Source organism: Podarcis erhardii, assembly GCF_964252035.2.
Source record: "Podarcis erhardii genome assembly, chromosome: 4".
NCBI classification, from domain to species: domain Eukaryota; kingdom Metazoa; phylum Chordata; class Lepidosauria; order Squamata; family Lacertidae; genus Podarcis; species Podarcis erhardii.
Genome location: NC_138508.1, coordinates 64,329,055 through 64,344,383, shown reverse-complemented (window position 1 = coordinate 64,344,383; position 15,329 = coordinate 64,329,055).

The window sequence follows — 15,329 nt, the reverse complement described above, 5'->3', positions numbered from 1 at the left end:
CGAGGTTCTACTGTACAAGCCGAAGCCTAGAAGTTACAAACGTCAGTGGTTTAGGGCTGTGCTTGCAGAGGTAGATTTAGGGCAGCATGACCGATTCCCCACACTGTGCCCTGAGGCAAGGGGGACACTGCAGAATGTCACAAATATGAAGTAATACATGTACAAAATAGAAGACAAGAGGTGGGGTGCCGAATTTTGGGCTCACACAGACAGTGCTGAAATTGGAAATACCAAAGTCCACCCCTGGTGCACTAACTCCTTCATTCAATTTGGGCCCCAGTCCCACTAGAAATAATCCAGGGCTGACCTGACCTGGATCTGGGCTCTGAAATCAGTTGGGGGTACACAGTTTAATTAGGAGTTAAAAACCTAATTGAGCATATGGTCAGTGGGGAAAGGAGACTGCAGGCATCTCCTTCTCCCCACCACACCCCGCCAACGCTCAGAGTTAACACATGTGACTGGAGGTGGCCAAGCAGCAGTTGTGTTCAGCATGGTGGCACTGATGAGCAAACACGGAGAACTGAATTTAAGATTGAAGGTGGAGAGGAAAACAGAGAGAAACCAGAACTGACAAATTTGCTCATCCCTAGCTGTGAGTGGAAAATATAGACACAGTACCCGGACTTACATATTTTTGCCTCTGTGGTTAATAGTGAGGTAAATGAGGTAAATTATATCAGGAAATCAGCACAGGAAAAGAGCTAAACCTCTCTCCTTTACCTTCAAAATTTCAATCCAAATTATAATGACTCACTGGATGATGTCTGCAAAAGAAATTATCCTCCTTTACACATTAATTACAAGAAAGGGGCTCAGCCCAAAGACTGGGGAGAAGTTTCATATCACTGGTCCTGTGTTTGGGATTTTACATATTGATCTATGCATGTGAGAAGTTGCTTGCGTGCAAGTTCCATTCCTGTGGACTTCTGTGCCAATGCATGGAGAGTTCCCTTTTTGCAATCAACACAAGAGGGCTAAAGACATTGGGCAATTCAATTACTAATCTCCCATGTCACATGCAATTGGGCCCTTATCATCATCATTCGAAAGATTTGCTGGCAAAGCTAAAACAATAGGCAGGAGGCTGTTAGGATGATTTTGAAAAGACAACATCAACGGATTAGTCTCAGTGGCATGCAAAGCTAATAGAGAGTCAAACCTCTGGAGTAAATTATTTTGCTTGGTTTTGTCATTAATTGCAAGAGGCTTTGCACTTCAAATGATGGTCCAAGTCAGCTTCTAAAACTCAAACCATCCAACCCAGTGGCCCACACTAAGTTAAGCATAGGAGGATATAGGACAACAGTTTGATGGTGAAGAATATATCTTTAGTCAGGCAGGCAACCCATTTTCTCCATCCTGTTTTCTTGTATAAGTATTGGAGGCTGGACATAGAAACAAATCTGCTACCTCAGCATTTGGCTCTGAGCTCCATAATTCGGCTGTCTAGAATTATGGACTTCACTTGCTAAGGCACACTAAGTTTCCCACAGATCTCTTTCCTCAAGACAGCTACTGTGATTTGTGTCCAATGTGACTTTCCCACCACTTTCTCAATTTATTATGTTTCCCAGCAGGGCCCTCCTGGCATGTTTCACCTGAGTTGATGTGGCATCATTCTGTACAAGTGCATAAAAATAACCCTTCAGACCTATGAGAGAGATTGGAAGGGGGGAGCAGTGGCTGGAGTGAATGATAACAAAGGCACTTTAATTTATGGAGGTCCCTAGATGAGCTCAAACCTATGCTGGGAAAGTCTAGCATTTGTGTCAGGTAAAGCATAGTATTTATTCCCAAATAATATAAGAATACACTTATTACATAAGTAGCTAAATGTTTTAATTACGGTACTTCTTTTGGTTTTGTTTTAGGAATGGTACCAGTATGATGCCTCGAAATCTCTAAATATCCAGCACAAAAAGCCTAAAGCAAAATTACAGAAATGAAGGGATGCTTTTTCTCTGGCAAAGTTCAGGCTGTTCTGACATTTGACACCTGTCTGGCTACATCTCCAAGCTAGAGCTATGCCTTCCAGCATTTTACTGGACATGTTGTATCCAGTCGGGGGTCTGTTCCCTTAGACCTTGCTCTAGCATTCTCCACATCAGTAAATATATAAGTGATGCGCTGTTACTCCCTAAAGCTTTTCTTTTCTTTTTTGATGAAAGAAATGAGGATTTCCCTACCCAATTCTAGCTGTGTAGACTTTATTGAAAGAAAGAAGTATTTTCTATTATTCTTCATGCCATGCAGTACGACTACCTAGCAGCAAAGAGGAAAGTCCAAAACTCTTCCATCCTCTGCAAATACAAACAAACAAACAAACAAACAAACAAACAAACAAACACAGTCTTTCCCTCTGGCATTTGTGGACCATGCATAGTAGGCAAGGAGTAAATATGAATAATATCCATGCAAATTACAAGGCGAGGGACTAAGAGAGAATGCAGTGTTATGACTTGGATGTCAAAAATTGGGGTGGCTAGCCCTTTTCAGTCTGAAGGCTACATTAACTCAAAATCAACTGTCGGAGGGCCACATTTCAAAATGGCTATGGCTGAAATGCTAAAGTCAGTTTGGGACCCAGATGTGATAAAAAGCAGGGTATAATTTTGTCTAACAAGCAAGCAAGCAAGCAAGCAAGCAAGCAAGCAAGCAAAGTGTAAAACATCACACCAGAGGACCCAGTTTTTATTTTAAAAAACTTATGCCTTTGAGAGGCTTTACACAAAGAAAGTTTTTGGGGCATTACACAGTACCATAGCTGGGTACCTATGGGTGTAAGTAGCATTTTAAATAGATAGATAGATGATAGATAGATAGATAGATAGATAGATGATAGATAGATAGATAGATAGATAGATAGATAGATAGATAGATAGATAGATGATATAGATAGAGGTTTTAATTTGACATCATTTGAGAGACCTATGAAAACAGTCAATAAACAAACAAGCAAACAAGGGAACATACTTAAAATAAAATAAAATGGAAACATTGATGGAGCCATCTATCAACTCCAGCTCAACCATCGGAGCAGCTACATAGGCAAAACTTCCTGTTCACATACCGAGGGTCTTATGATGACATAAGCATTGTTCTGCCAGCATATGTTGATTTCCACTGGCAGAGCAGCTCTTGCACTGCCAATGCCTTTCAGCCAACTTTACTTTAATGTAGGACTGCACCCTTAATCATTTAAAGATATAATTATATGGGTGCTTTTCTTTGAGAAATTTAATTAAATGTGAGATGACATTATTTAATAAATGAACATTTTTGCTGGTTCAGTTTTGTTTATCAATTCAAATTTCACACGACTCATGACTTGTATAGGCCAAACCATGATTTAGAGCTACTAGTACCCTTGTGTTCAGTCTGCCCGGCATTTCTTCTGGCTGCATCAAGGAGACATTGCACCAAACCATCTATTTGCATGATGTCTGAATTAAGTCATAAGAATATAAGAGTCTGCTGGATCAGACCAATGATCCATCTAGTCCAGCACCCAGTTCTCATAGCGGCCAACCAGATGCCTGTGAAACAAGCAGGACCTTGCATGTTTCCCTCCTGCAGTTTCCAGCAACTGGTATTCAGAAACATTACTGCTTCCATTTATGGAGGCAGAGTATAGCCGTCAGGGCTAGCAGCCTCTTCAAAAGTCTCTTGCAGCAGCATCCACAGGTAAAGGCTTTATCCTTTCAGCAGCAGCAGAAAAAAAAAATCTTTATTTTAAACCATTCATCTATTTTGCCAATTAAACACAAGGTACCCTTAAATAAATGTGTTCTTTTAACTCTCTGTCTCACCAATTGATCAAGTGGAGCTACAAGCTAAATTGCAGCCTTAGAAGGAATGAGCTATCTTGGAAATTCATCAAAAAAGAAACTGAGCTCTCTCACCTCCAGCCACCTACCAACTTAACTGGGCTACATCAAGAATTAAGCCTTTTTGGAAATTCTGACATTTGCAATATTTAAACATTCCCCACCCCATCATGCTCTCTCTTTTTTTTTTTTTTTAAATATTTTTATTAGTTTTACAGAATAATAAAGAACAAAGAATAAAATACAAAAGTTTCATAAATCATATTTCTTTTACAGAATCTTTTGGACTTCCCCACATCTTCCCGAATCTGCATTATTTATAATACCAACTTCAGCATTTTGTTATCTTATTTCGTCGCTTATTGTATCTTTCATTTTGTCATATTACCCATTTCAATATATTTGTAACCCAATATTCATAATACAAAGTCTTCAGGTATTTATTATCTTATTTCATTACTTATTGTATCTTTCAGTTCATTATTGTATCTTTCAATTCATTACTTATTGTATCTTTCAATTTCATGTTACCAAAGTCAAAGTTATTGTAACCATGGTCTTATATATTGTGATTAAAACATAATGCAATAAAATTTTTTCTTAATTTCACCTCTCTTTTCTTGTGCCTTAATTTTCATTTCACCTAATTACCATTGCTGGGGCTAATATTTCCTAAAAAGTGCATTTTCTTAACATTCATACAGCTTATAATATTTTTGTAAATAGTCCTTAAATTTTTTCCAGTCCTCTTCCATTTTTTCTTCTCCCAAGTCTCGGATTCTGCCAGTCATTTCCGCCAGTTCCATATAGTCCATCAACTGCGTCTGCCATTCCTCCAGTGTGGGTAAATCTTGTGTCTTCCAACACTTTGCGATGAGAATTCTTGCTGCTGTTGTAGCATACATAAAAAAAGTTCTATCCTTCTTTAACACATTCTGGTCTACAATGCCCAGAAGGAAGGCCTCCGGTTTCTTAGGCAAGGTATATCTAAATACCTTTTTTAACTCATTATAGATCATTTCCCAAAAGGCCTTCACTTTCGGACATGTCCACCAGAGATGAAAGAACGTCCCTTCCGCCTCTTTACACTTCCAGCATTTATTATCAGACAGGTGATATATCTTAGCCAGCTTGACTGGGGTCATGTACCACCGGTATATCATTTTCATAATATTTTCTTTCAGGGCACTACATGCCGTGAATTTCAATCCGGTGGTCCATAACCTTTCCCAGTCCTCAAACATAATGTTATGTCCAATATCCTGTGCCCACTTTATCATGGCGGATTTGACTGTCTCATCCTGTGTATTCCATTTAAGCAGCAAGTTATACATTCTTGATAGTAATTTGTCTTTAGGTTCTAACAATTCTGTCTCTAATTTCGATTTTTCCACCTGAAACCCAACCTTTTTATCTGTTTTGAAAACTTCCCGAATTTGAGCATAATGCAACCAATCTCGCACCTTGCTTTTTACATTTTCAAAACTCTGCAGCTTCCAATTGTCACCATCTTTTTCAATTAATTCCCAATATTTTGGCCAATAGGCCTCCATGTTAAGTCTCTTACGTGCCTTGGCCTCTGCCGGTGAAAGCCACCTTGGTGTTTTGCTCTCCAATAAGTCTTTATATTTTGTCCAGACCATAAAAATTGCTCTTCTAACAATATGATTTTTAAACATTTTATGAACTTTAACCTTGTCGTACCACAAATACGCATGCCACCCAAAAGCGTTATCAAACCCTTCCAGATCTAGGACATCAGTGTTCTCTAACAAAAGCCAATCTTTCATCCAGCAGAAGGCTGTAGATTCATAATATAACCTCAAGTCTGGCAGGGCAAATCCCCCCCTTTCTTTCGCATCTGTTAGTATTTTAAACTTAATTCGGGGCTTTTTGCCCTGCCAAACGAACTTAGAGATATCCTTCTGCCACTTTCCAAAACATACCACTTTGTCCACAATCTGCAGGGTCTGAAACAAGAATAACATTTTCGGCAAAACATTCATCTTTATAGCTGCTATTCGGCCTAACAAGGAAAGTTTTAGTCTTGTCCAAGTTTCCAAATCCCTTTTGATTTCTGACCAACATTTCTCATAGTTGTCCTTAAACAAATTCAAGTTTTTAGAAGTCAGGTACACCCCTAGGTATTTTACCTTTTTAACCACATTTAATCCTGTCTCTTTCAAAAACTCATCTGCTTCTGTAGACGTTAGGTTCTTTGCTAAGACCTTAGTCTTTTGCTTGTTCAACTTAAATCCCGCCACCCGACCATAATCGGAAATTAAATCCAAAACTCTTTTTGTACTAGAAACTGGCTCCTGTAATGTTAATACCAAATCATCTGCAAACGCTTTCAGTTTGTATTGTTTCACTCCAACCTCAATGCCCCGAACTGACCGGTCCCTTCTGATCATATTCAAAAGCACCTCCAGGACCGAGATAAACAATAATGGGGATAGAGGGCACCCTTGTCGTGTCCCTTTTTCAATATTGAATTCCTCCGTCACCACATTGTTTACTATCAATTTAGCTTTTTGATCTGAATATATTGCTTCTATACCATTTTCAAACCCCCGTCCCACTCCCATCCCTTCCAAATTTTTCTTCATGAACATCCAAGAAATATTGTCAAAGGCTTTCTCCGCATCAATAAAAATTAGAACCGCTCTAGTATTAATATTTGTTTGTAAGAGTTCCAAAATGTCAATAATGTTTCTCGTATTGTCAAACAAATGCCTACCCGGGAGAAAGCCTGCTTGATCTTTGTGAATCACCTCGTTCAGTACTTTTTTAAATCTATTTGCCAAAATATCTGCAAAAATTTTGTAATCCACATTTAGGAGTGAGATGGGACGGTAGTTCTTAAGTTGAGTCTTTTCAGTTTCTGTTTTAGGAATCAATGTGATGAAGGCTTCTTTCCACGTTTCTGGTGCCTTCTTACCCTCCATGATCTGGTTACATACCTCCATCAAGGGTTGTATCAAATAGTCTTTCAAAACCTTATAATATTTGGAGGTAAGTCCGTCAGGGCCTGGAGATTTGCCTAATTGGAGGTTCTGTATGGCACTCTCGATTTCCTGCTGTGAAACTTTAACATTCAGGGTTGTTCTCATTTCCTGGGAAATTTTTTGTAATCCGTTAGTTTGGATAAATTGATCTATCTCAGATTCTTTCTGCGGCCCTTGTGCATAAAGATCTTTGAAATATCTCTGGAAACATTTCCTAATTTCTTCAGGCTTCTGAACCATTCTTCCTTCAATCTCTAGATTTGTAACTGTATTTAGTTTTTGTCTTTTTTTCAACTGCCATGCTAGCAGTTTCCCACACTTGTTTGCTGACTCGAAAGATCTTTGTCTCATTTGTTTAATTTTCCACTCCACTTCTTGGTTTATCAATTTCATGTATTGGGCCTGGAAAAATTTCACTTCTCTCAGCACTTCCTTAGACTTGGGCCTGGATCTTAATTTCCTTTCACCCTCACTTATTCTCTCCAATATCTTCTGCTTCTTTTCATTCCAGAGTCTTTTCTTTACAGTGTTTTGTTGTATGAGAAACCCTCTCATCACCGCTTTACTTGCGTCCCAGATTGTTCTTTTTTCCACCGTAGTGTTTAAGTTTATCTCAAAATAATCTTTTAAAGTTTTTTGGGCCTTCTTCACAATCTCCTGATCTCTGAATAAAGTGTCATTCATTTTCCATCGGAAGGATCCGGTTATGTTTAGTCTCAATTCCATTTTCAAAGCATTATGGTCGGAGCAAGTTTTTGGGCAGATTTCCACTTTTCTAGTTTTAGGTGCCAGTCCTTTAGTTATCCATATTTGGTCGATTCGTGTCCATGACTGATGAGCTTCAGAGAAGAAAGTTCCTTCTTTTCCTAGGGGGTTCTTGACTCTCCATATATCAATCAAATCCATATTGTCTGTCATTTCAAAAAAAGTTTTAGGTAGTCTGCCTTCTTTTGTTATATTTGCACTCTGCGACTTATCCATATTTACAGAGACAACCCCATTCATATCTCCCAACATAATGATGTTGTTATAGTCTAGATAGTCCAGTAAAGTCTCATGCAGCTTCTTAAAGAATTCCGATTTTCCATCGTTTGGTGCATAGATTCCTAATATCAAAAATTTTTCTCCATGTGTATAAATTTCAATAGCCAAAATTCTGCCTTGTTCATCTTTAAATAGGAATTTCGGTGACAGGCTCTCCTTTGCATAAATCACTACTCCTCTTTTCTTAACTCTGTCCGAAGAAATAAATTCTTGGCCTAACCTTTTATTAATTAGCACTTTCCGATGAAGCCTTGTCACATGTGTTTCTTGCAGGCAGATAATATCCAATTGTTCTTTCTTCAATATATGAAATACTTTCCTTCTTTTTTCTGGGGAATTTCCGCCATTTATATTCCAACTAAGAAGTTGCAGAGACATCCTGAATCAATTTATGGGCCTTACAATGGGGTGTCTAGATCACCCGTTCCCGGCGGTGGCAGTGATGGTCCAGCTCCAGGCTGTTTGGTTTCTGGTGGTGGGGGTGGCCAAGACGCAACTGCTCCTTTCTGGAGGTCTTCCCCGTTGTCGTAAAGAAACTTCTGCTGGTCCTCTGGTGTTCTGATTCTTATTTTCCTTCCTTTATAGCTGAATGATAGTCCTTGCGGGAACTCCCACCTATAAGGGATTGTGTTGTTTCTCAACAGCTTTGCCAATTCTAAGTATGAGGCTCTAAGATCCAATAACAATTTGGGTATGTCTCTGTAAATTTCAGCCTTTTTACCTTCTATCTCTAGGGATTTTTTGAAATGTAGGCCTAGTATCTTGTCTCTTTCTTCTCTTGATCTCAAAATAACCAAACAGTCTCTGGACTTGTCTTTCTTCACCGATCTGCCCAATCTAAATGCAGTCACAATTTTAAAGTCTTTATCTTCTTCTATTCCCCAAAATTTGGAGAATAAAAGTGTCAAAAATCCCTCCAAATTACCTTCCTCCAATTCTGGGACAGCTCTCAACCTAAGGTTATTCTCCTTGTTTCTCAATTCCACCATCGACAGGTAGGCCTGTTGTTCCCCTACCTGTCTTTGCAGGGGCTTGATTTCACCTTTAATCTCATCAACTTTTTTGCTTGCTTGCTCCGCTTTTTGATAGGCTTCCACAGCTAATTTATGGTTTTCAGCTGTAGCTCCTTGTAGATTCTCAATTGCCTGTGTATTCTGGGAGACCTTTTCAGATAATGCACCAATAGTAGTTGTTGCTTGGTCTATTTTTAGTGATTGATTGTCCACTTTTTGATTTAAAATTGCTAATTGTTCTAAAATTTGTTTCAAAACTGTGTCAGATCCTCCTGTTGCCATGTCCTCTTCAGCAGGCTGTTCAGCCTCCACCTCCTGTGCTGTCAGGACGGTTGGAACAGATGATCTGCGATGATGAGCTAAAGTTGTTTGGACAAGTTGCACAGGCTTCCTTTCTTTTTCTTTCTCTTTTTCTCTTTCTTTAGCTTTGGCTGCTCTTGTTTTCCCTGTGCCACTCATTCCACACCTGCCTCTTGTTCAAGGTCAAATTTTCCTTTATTCCATGAGAAAGCAAGTCCAGAGTACAAACAATTAAACCACAGAAATTCCAAACAAAGTATGTTTCCCAGGCCTCTGTAACTCCACAATCCTCTAGGGGGAGTATCTTAAAGTTTCAGGGAAGGAGAGGATTTTTCCGCCATTTAAAGTTTCTATAATCTCTTTTTTTTAATTTGTAATTCCAAGACAATAAGGAAGGTTCGCAGAGTCCTCTACTTTTTAGGCTAAAACCGCTAGGAGCCAGATTGGTAATTGCAACAGTGTTTTAAAGTCTCAATATATGTAGCAGCTTAAAATCTTGTTACTATAGTCCGCAGTTTGACAGCTCAGTTACGACTGACAGCCCGACGACTTGCGTTCTTGAAACAAAGTCCCAAATACAAGTCCCATAGGCAGAAATAAAGTCTCTCTTGGTCTTTTAAATAAGAAGACTGCAAATTCTGTAAATGCACAATAGTTCCACTTTACAAAGCTCCCATTAAGCGCCTCAGTGCTCCTCTGTGCCTTTGCTTTGATCTTGTAAGCAGTATCGGGAGACGGACTTCCTTTTACTCGTCACCCGTTTTCAAACCCGAAAAAAGATATTTTAAGTCCAAATTGTAGTTCACTTTACTCACGGGTATGTTACTTGCCAAATTGATGTTCACAGGAAGAAAGGTCGGCGCTCATCAGCAGCAGCTGCGCGGCTTCGCCTCCCGCAGAAAGAGCGATGAACTCACAGCGCCGCTCCCCCTTTCGCGCTCCGGAGCCCCTTACGGGGTCCCTTCCACACTTCTGGGGGAGTTCCTGGCGCCCGCCGAGTCCCACGGCCACGGGCTCCCTCTGCCCGTGGTTTTTTCTAACGGGTCGTCGCTATGCCGCAGCGAACGACCCTTTCCTGCGGAGCCCCTCTTCAGACAGTGAAGAGGACCGCCATCGCCGTTTCGCGCCGCCTCCGTTTCATGCTCTCTTTTTAAGGGAGAAAAGGCAACGCATTTTTCAGCATCCCTGCTTTGAAGACTCATAGTGCCTTATTGGAATTACAACAGGTAGTAACGCTAGTTTCAAAGGAACCCTATTTGTTGCTAGGTATACTTTGACCCATCTCTGGATTACAAAGGAACAGTTATTTTAGTTAAAATTCAGAAACTTATTTGTTTCCAGCTCAGTATGTTTGAAGAATAAAACATGAGATGATGTTGCTAGCTAAAAAAACTGCTATCTGTGGTAAATAATTGACAGGATACAAGGAGGACACCGTTTAGATGCCTTCTGCACCCTCCACTCCTTTGCAAGTGCTGCTGATCCCATTTTCCTGTCAATGGTCCTCCTTCAAGAAGAGAACTAATTGGCTCCTTCTGTGAAATTTTGATTTCACAATGGCTTTAGGCTAAGCTATGTTTTATCTCCCCCACCCCCAGGCTCCCATCTCTGTTATATATTATATTCTGGATAATATAAATAAATTATATTTATAGTTTATAAATACTGTAAATATTTGAAGGTTGAATATAAATATAAATATAATAAATAAAGTCTTACATTGGTTCTCAAACAGAATGCATTCTGGGAGTCCGTTCGACTCCCAGAACTGTTCAAAAACCAAGGCGCGGCTTCTGATTGGCTGCAGGAGTGTTCTGCAGCCAATTGGAAGTCATGGAAGCCACACTGGACGTTCAGCTTCTGAAAATAGTTTGAAAACCGGAACACTCACTTCCGGGTTTCGATCATTTGGGAGCCGATTTGTTCGGGAGCCAAGGTGTTTGAGATCCAAGTTATGACTGTATAAGAGGATGCTTTATACTGGGCCAGATCATTGGTCCATCTAGCTCAGGACTGTCTACCCTGACTGGGAGGAGCTCTCTGAGATTTCAGGCAAAGATTTCTTTTGCAGCACTACCTGCAGATGCCAGGGATTGAACCCAAGACCTTCTACATACAAAGCAGATGTTCCTCCACTGAGCTATGGTCCTTCCCTGTAGCTTTCCATTTTTGTGTTGTGGTGTTTTGATAGGATATTTTTATATTATTGTAATACCTGCTACCTCTCTTGGAGTCTAATTTTGGCCTAAATGTGGGGTGTGAATTCTTAGGTACATAAATAAACTGAGTTTGCATGGGGCTAAGGCCCAAAGGAATTGGGCCCTTAGTGTTACAGTCGTCAATAAGGAAAATAAAGGCAAAGCATAAAATGACATTCAGGACACAATAATGTAGTGCAATTGTGTTTAGGTAGCAGTGCTATGCTGGGTGCTTCAAAATATGTCTAAAAATAATTAGACATGCATATGTTAGTTCATAAAATAAATAATAATAATAAACTCCTTTCATTTCCTTTAGGCTTTGTATTTTGGAAATACTGATAGCCAAAGCCTATTTAAATAGCCGCATGAAAATGAGATGTGTGCATCCTCTCAATACTGTACACAACTCTCTCCAGCCTCTTTGTATTTGGAAATCTCACTATACATATCAATTCATTTGCTGTGGGGAAAGCTATCAGCCATACCATCTCTCAGTGCAATAAATCTGCAAGTGAAATAAGGGAAGCTCTCATCTGGAAAGACATATCACATTTTGGGCTGCCTTTCTCTTTGTTATTGCTTTTCATGACAGGAAAAAATTGCTTTTCCTGATACAAATGCTTGTCTGCGGCTGTAGGTGGCATAGCTGCACAATTCACACTACACAGCCTCATGCTGTATAACACTCTAACGCTCATTGACTTCAGTTTGCTTTTTTAAAAAAACAAACCCCCAAAAACCACAGATACCCAAGATTGAAGCATTTAAACATGCAGTCGCTGAATCTGTCTCCACAAGCCTTGGACTCTGCTAACACAGGGTTCAGCTAAACACATCATTCTGGGAGAAGCCACTATACTTTATTTAGAATATGAGTCCCTCGAGAATCTGCACAATCTTAGCAGCAGCATGAAAGGAGAAGATGCTTTCTTTCCTTCCACAATACCTCCATATACATTTGTGAAAAGCTTGAGATAAAATTGAAACGCTTGGATTAAACCTGGATCTGAAAGCAGCCTGGCATTCCAGTTCAGAATGTACTTGGCAAATAAGTCCAGTTGGCTTCAACAGATCCCTCTGCGTGTCTGGTATCACAGGCTTAGTTCACACTGGCATGATATAAAACTGCAGAACTGTGGGACAAAAGCACAAACTATTGGTAGGTCCTGTTTGGTGTCATAACACTACCTATCAACTCCATTATGCAGGGGGCATGAGCAAAGAGCCTGCAGGTGTGCATATGTTGAGAGAGGTCACCCCTGATGTTTATGGGGTCCCCTCTCCACCTCCCACTGAAATTGGCCTTGAAACAAGCAGGGCATTGTAGCCAACAGAATAGGTTGCAGAGTGTGCTTGCTTGTTTCCTCATGTGTCTATGGGCCCAAAAAGTCTCACAAGTTTGGCTTTACTTAAATAGTTAGTTCTGATATGTCCTTCATGTGTCAGATTCTGAACTGTTCAGTTATGTTCCTTCCACCGCTGTATTTAGTAATTATACAAAGGAAGTTTCCCATGAGATGGAACATATTCAAATTCTTAGACAATGATAAAGTTGGATGAAAAAAGGAGTGGAATCTCAGATTACAGTGATATGGGACTAGAGCCTATATACCAACAAGCTGGACAATACTAAGATGCCAGTAACAGTCTTCAAAGACTGGAAAGCAGTGCAGTGCTATGCATACTTTGAAGTAAGTCCCATAAAGTTGAATAAGACATATTCCTGGGTATGCCCCGCAGTGGTTCTCAAAGGGTGTGGCAGCAGAGAATGGCAAGTATGTTGGGAAGATTCAAGGACAATCAAAGAATCATTTAAACATTTCAGTGTAGAATAGCATAGTATGTATAAAAAATATAGTATTTTTTTCTTCAAAATAAGAGCAAGAGCATCAAGTGATATTGAGGACAATCCTAGCTGTGATCTAGAAGACTCATTTATAATTATATTTTTGGAATGATTCGTGTTCTTATGCAGCTACATTGTTTTATACTTTCTGCATGTCCCATGATCATATTTATAAAGTAGTTATGTTCTGTGTTATAATAAAGTGTATTTCTTATCAATTAAAAAAATCAGTGCAGCATGAGCAAATCTTTATAAGAGGTTTATACAGTACTGTAATCTAGTTTCCTTTAAAAAACAACAACCACGATGATACTTTGCAAGAAAAGTAGGACAGGGTAAAGTCTGAAAGGGCTGTTGCCAAGCTAGACTTTGGGTTTCTGCAAGATCCTTTGCATTAGGAGAGAGCCGGCTAATCTGGGACTCCACAGGAAGCTTGGAGCTTCTTTCCTTCTGAAGAAGGTTATAATACTTCTGCCATGGTTATAATATGGAGGCTTGGGGGGGGGTCAGCAGTTTGACAGCTATCTGTTCCTTCCTTCTTATCTATCTACCTAGGTCTGTGAGGCAGGTTAGTACATTTTTGGTAATTAAACATGTTAGGCAACCACCATAGATGAAAACTGAGCTTGGCTTCCATTTAAAAGTGGCAGTGCCTCCCACCCACTGCTGAAATGCCTGAGAGAGAGGGCGGTGAGCAGCAGCCCATGGAAGTTGTCTTGTTGTGGGGATAGGGTGGGGTGTTGGTGTAGCCAAGAGGGATGGAGCATAGGCAGCTCTACAAGGGGCAGAGTATAAATGGCACTGTAATGAGGTCCCTTGAAGCCTGACACTTCTGCCTCAAAATTTATCAGATATATACACATTCTCACTTAAAAGTGATCTGAGAAAACATGGGTTGTATTCATGAAAGTCATGCTCAGAGTAGACCATTTGAAATCAGAGAATGCAGGGGTTCTTGGATTAAGAACAGTTTAGTTTATGAACAACTTGGATTAAGAACGCTGCAAACCTGGAAGTAGGTGTTTTGGTTTGTGAACTTTGCCTTGGAAGCAGAACATGTTCTGTTTCCTGTTGAGTGTGTTCCATTTGTAAATTGAGTCCCCCGCTGCTATGGGAAAGCACACCTTAGTTTAAGAATGCTTTGGTTTAAGAACGGATCATTCTGCATGTTTTAGGACAATCAGTGTCATAAAGCAATCTGGAATCGGGAGTCCCTGTTCCGACTTGCGCTGACTTATTTATTAACGGTTCCATTCAACTCAGAAGCATACAAATCTTCCCTGAATCACTCAGGGCTCACATAGAGCCAATGAGCACCTTAATAAATACCATATACATTGATGACACTGCCTAACAAGTGTTTATGTTGCTTTTATTAATTCCTGTAAACTGCCAAAGAATTAAATAATTTAGATAAAACCCACCAGAAACTCTGAACCACTCACTTTCCCGGAAAGCCTGAGATTATTCAGTTTGATTGACACGTGACATTCAGGAAGTGTGCTTTCAGTATCAACTAGAAAACTGAGAAGGCACTAGGAATCCTTCAGCAACAATTTCTTCCTTGTAAGGCTAGAGTGACATGATCTTTGTTTGCTTTTAGATGCAAATGTGTGTTTAACAAGGCAGATCTAAGGAAATGCAAAGAACAAAAGCATCACTGCCGATGTGTTATATTAAGATAATAGCCCACATTCTTTAGCTCTTTCATGCTTTGGCTTGCATTGGCTCTAAGTTGTGCATTTTCCAAAACTGAATGCATCCTGTGAGGCAGGGATAGCCCTTCAAATGTTGAACTGCAACTTCCACTACCCCTGACCATTGGCCATGTTGGATGGGGCAGATGGGAGTAGGGGCAGATGGGAGCCACAGGTTAGCTATCCTTGCTGTAAAGAATATTTGAAGCTGGATTATGTAATTCTCCATGTATTTCACCAAACAAAGCAACATATGCAGATTTGTCACATGAATGACAGAGGTGTACCTAGAGGTTCCAGAGGTTCCCAGATCTAAATTCCTAAGCAAATTTCTAAATTCTGAGACATTCTGCTCCAGCAAACAGAAACATCTGTAGTAAGTCATTTGAA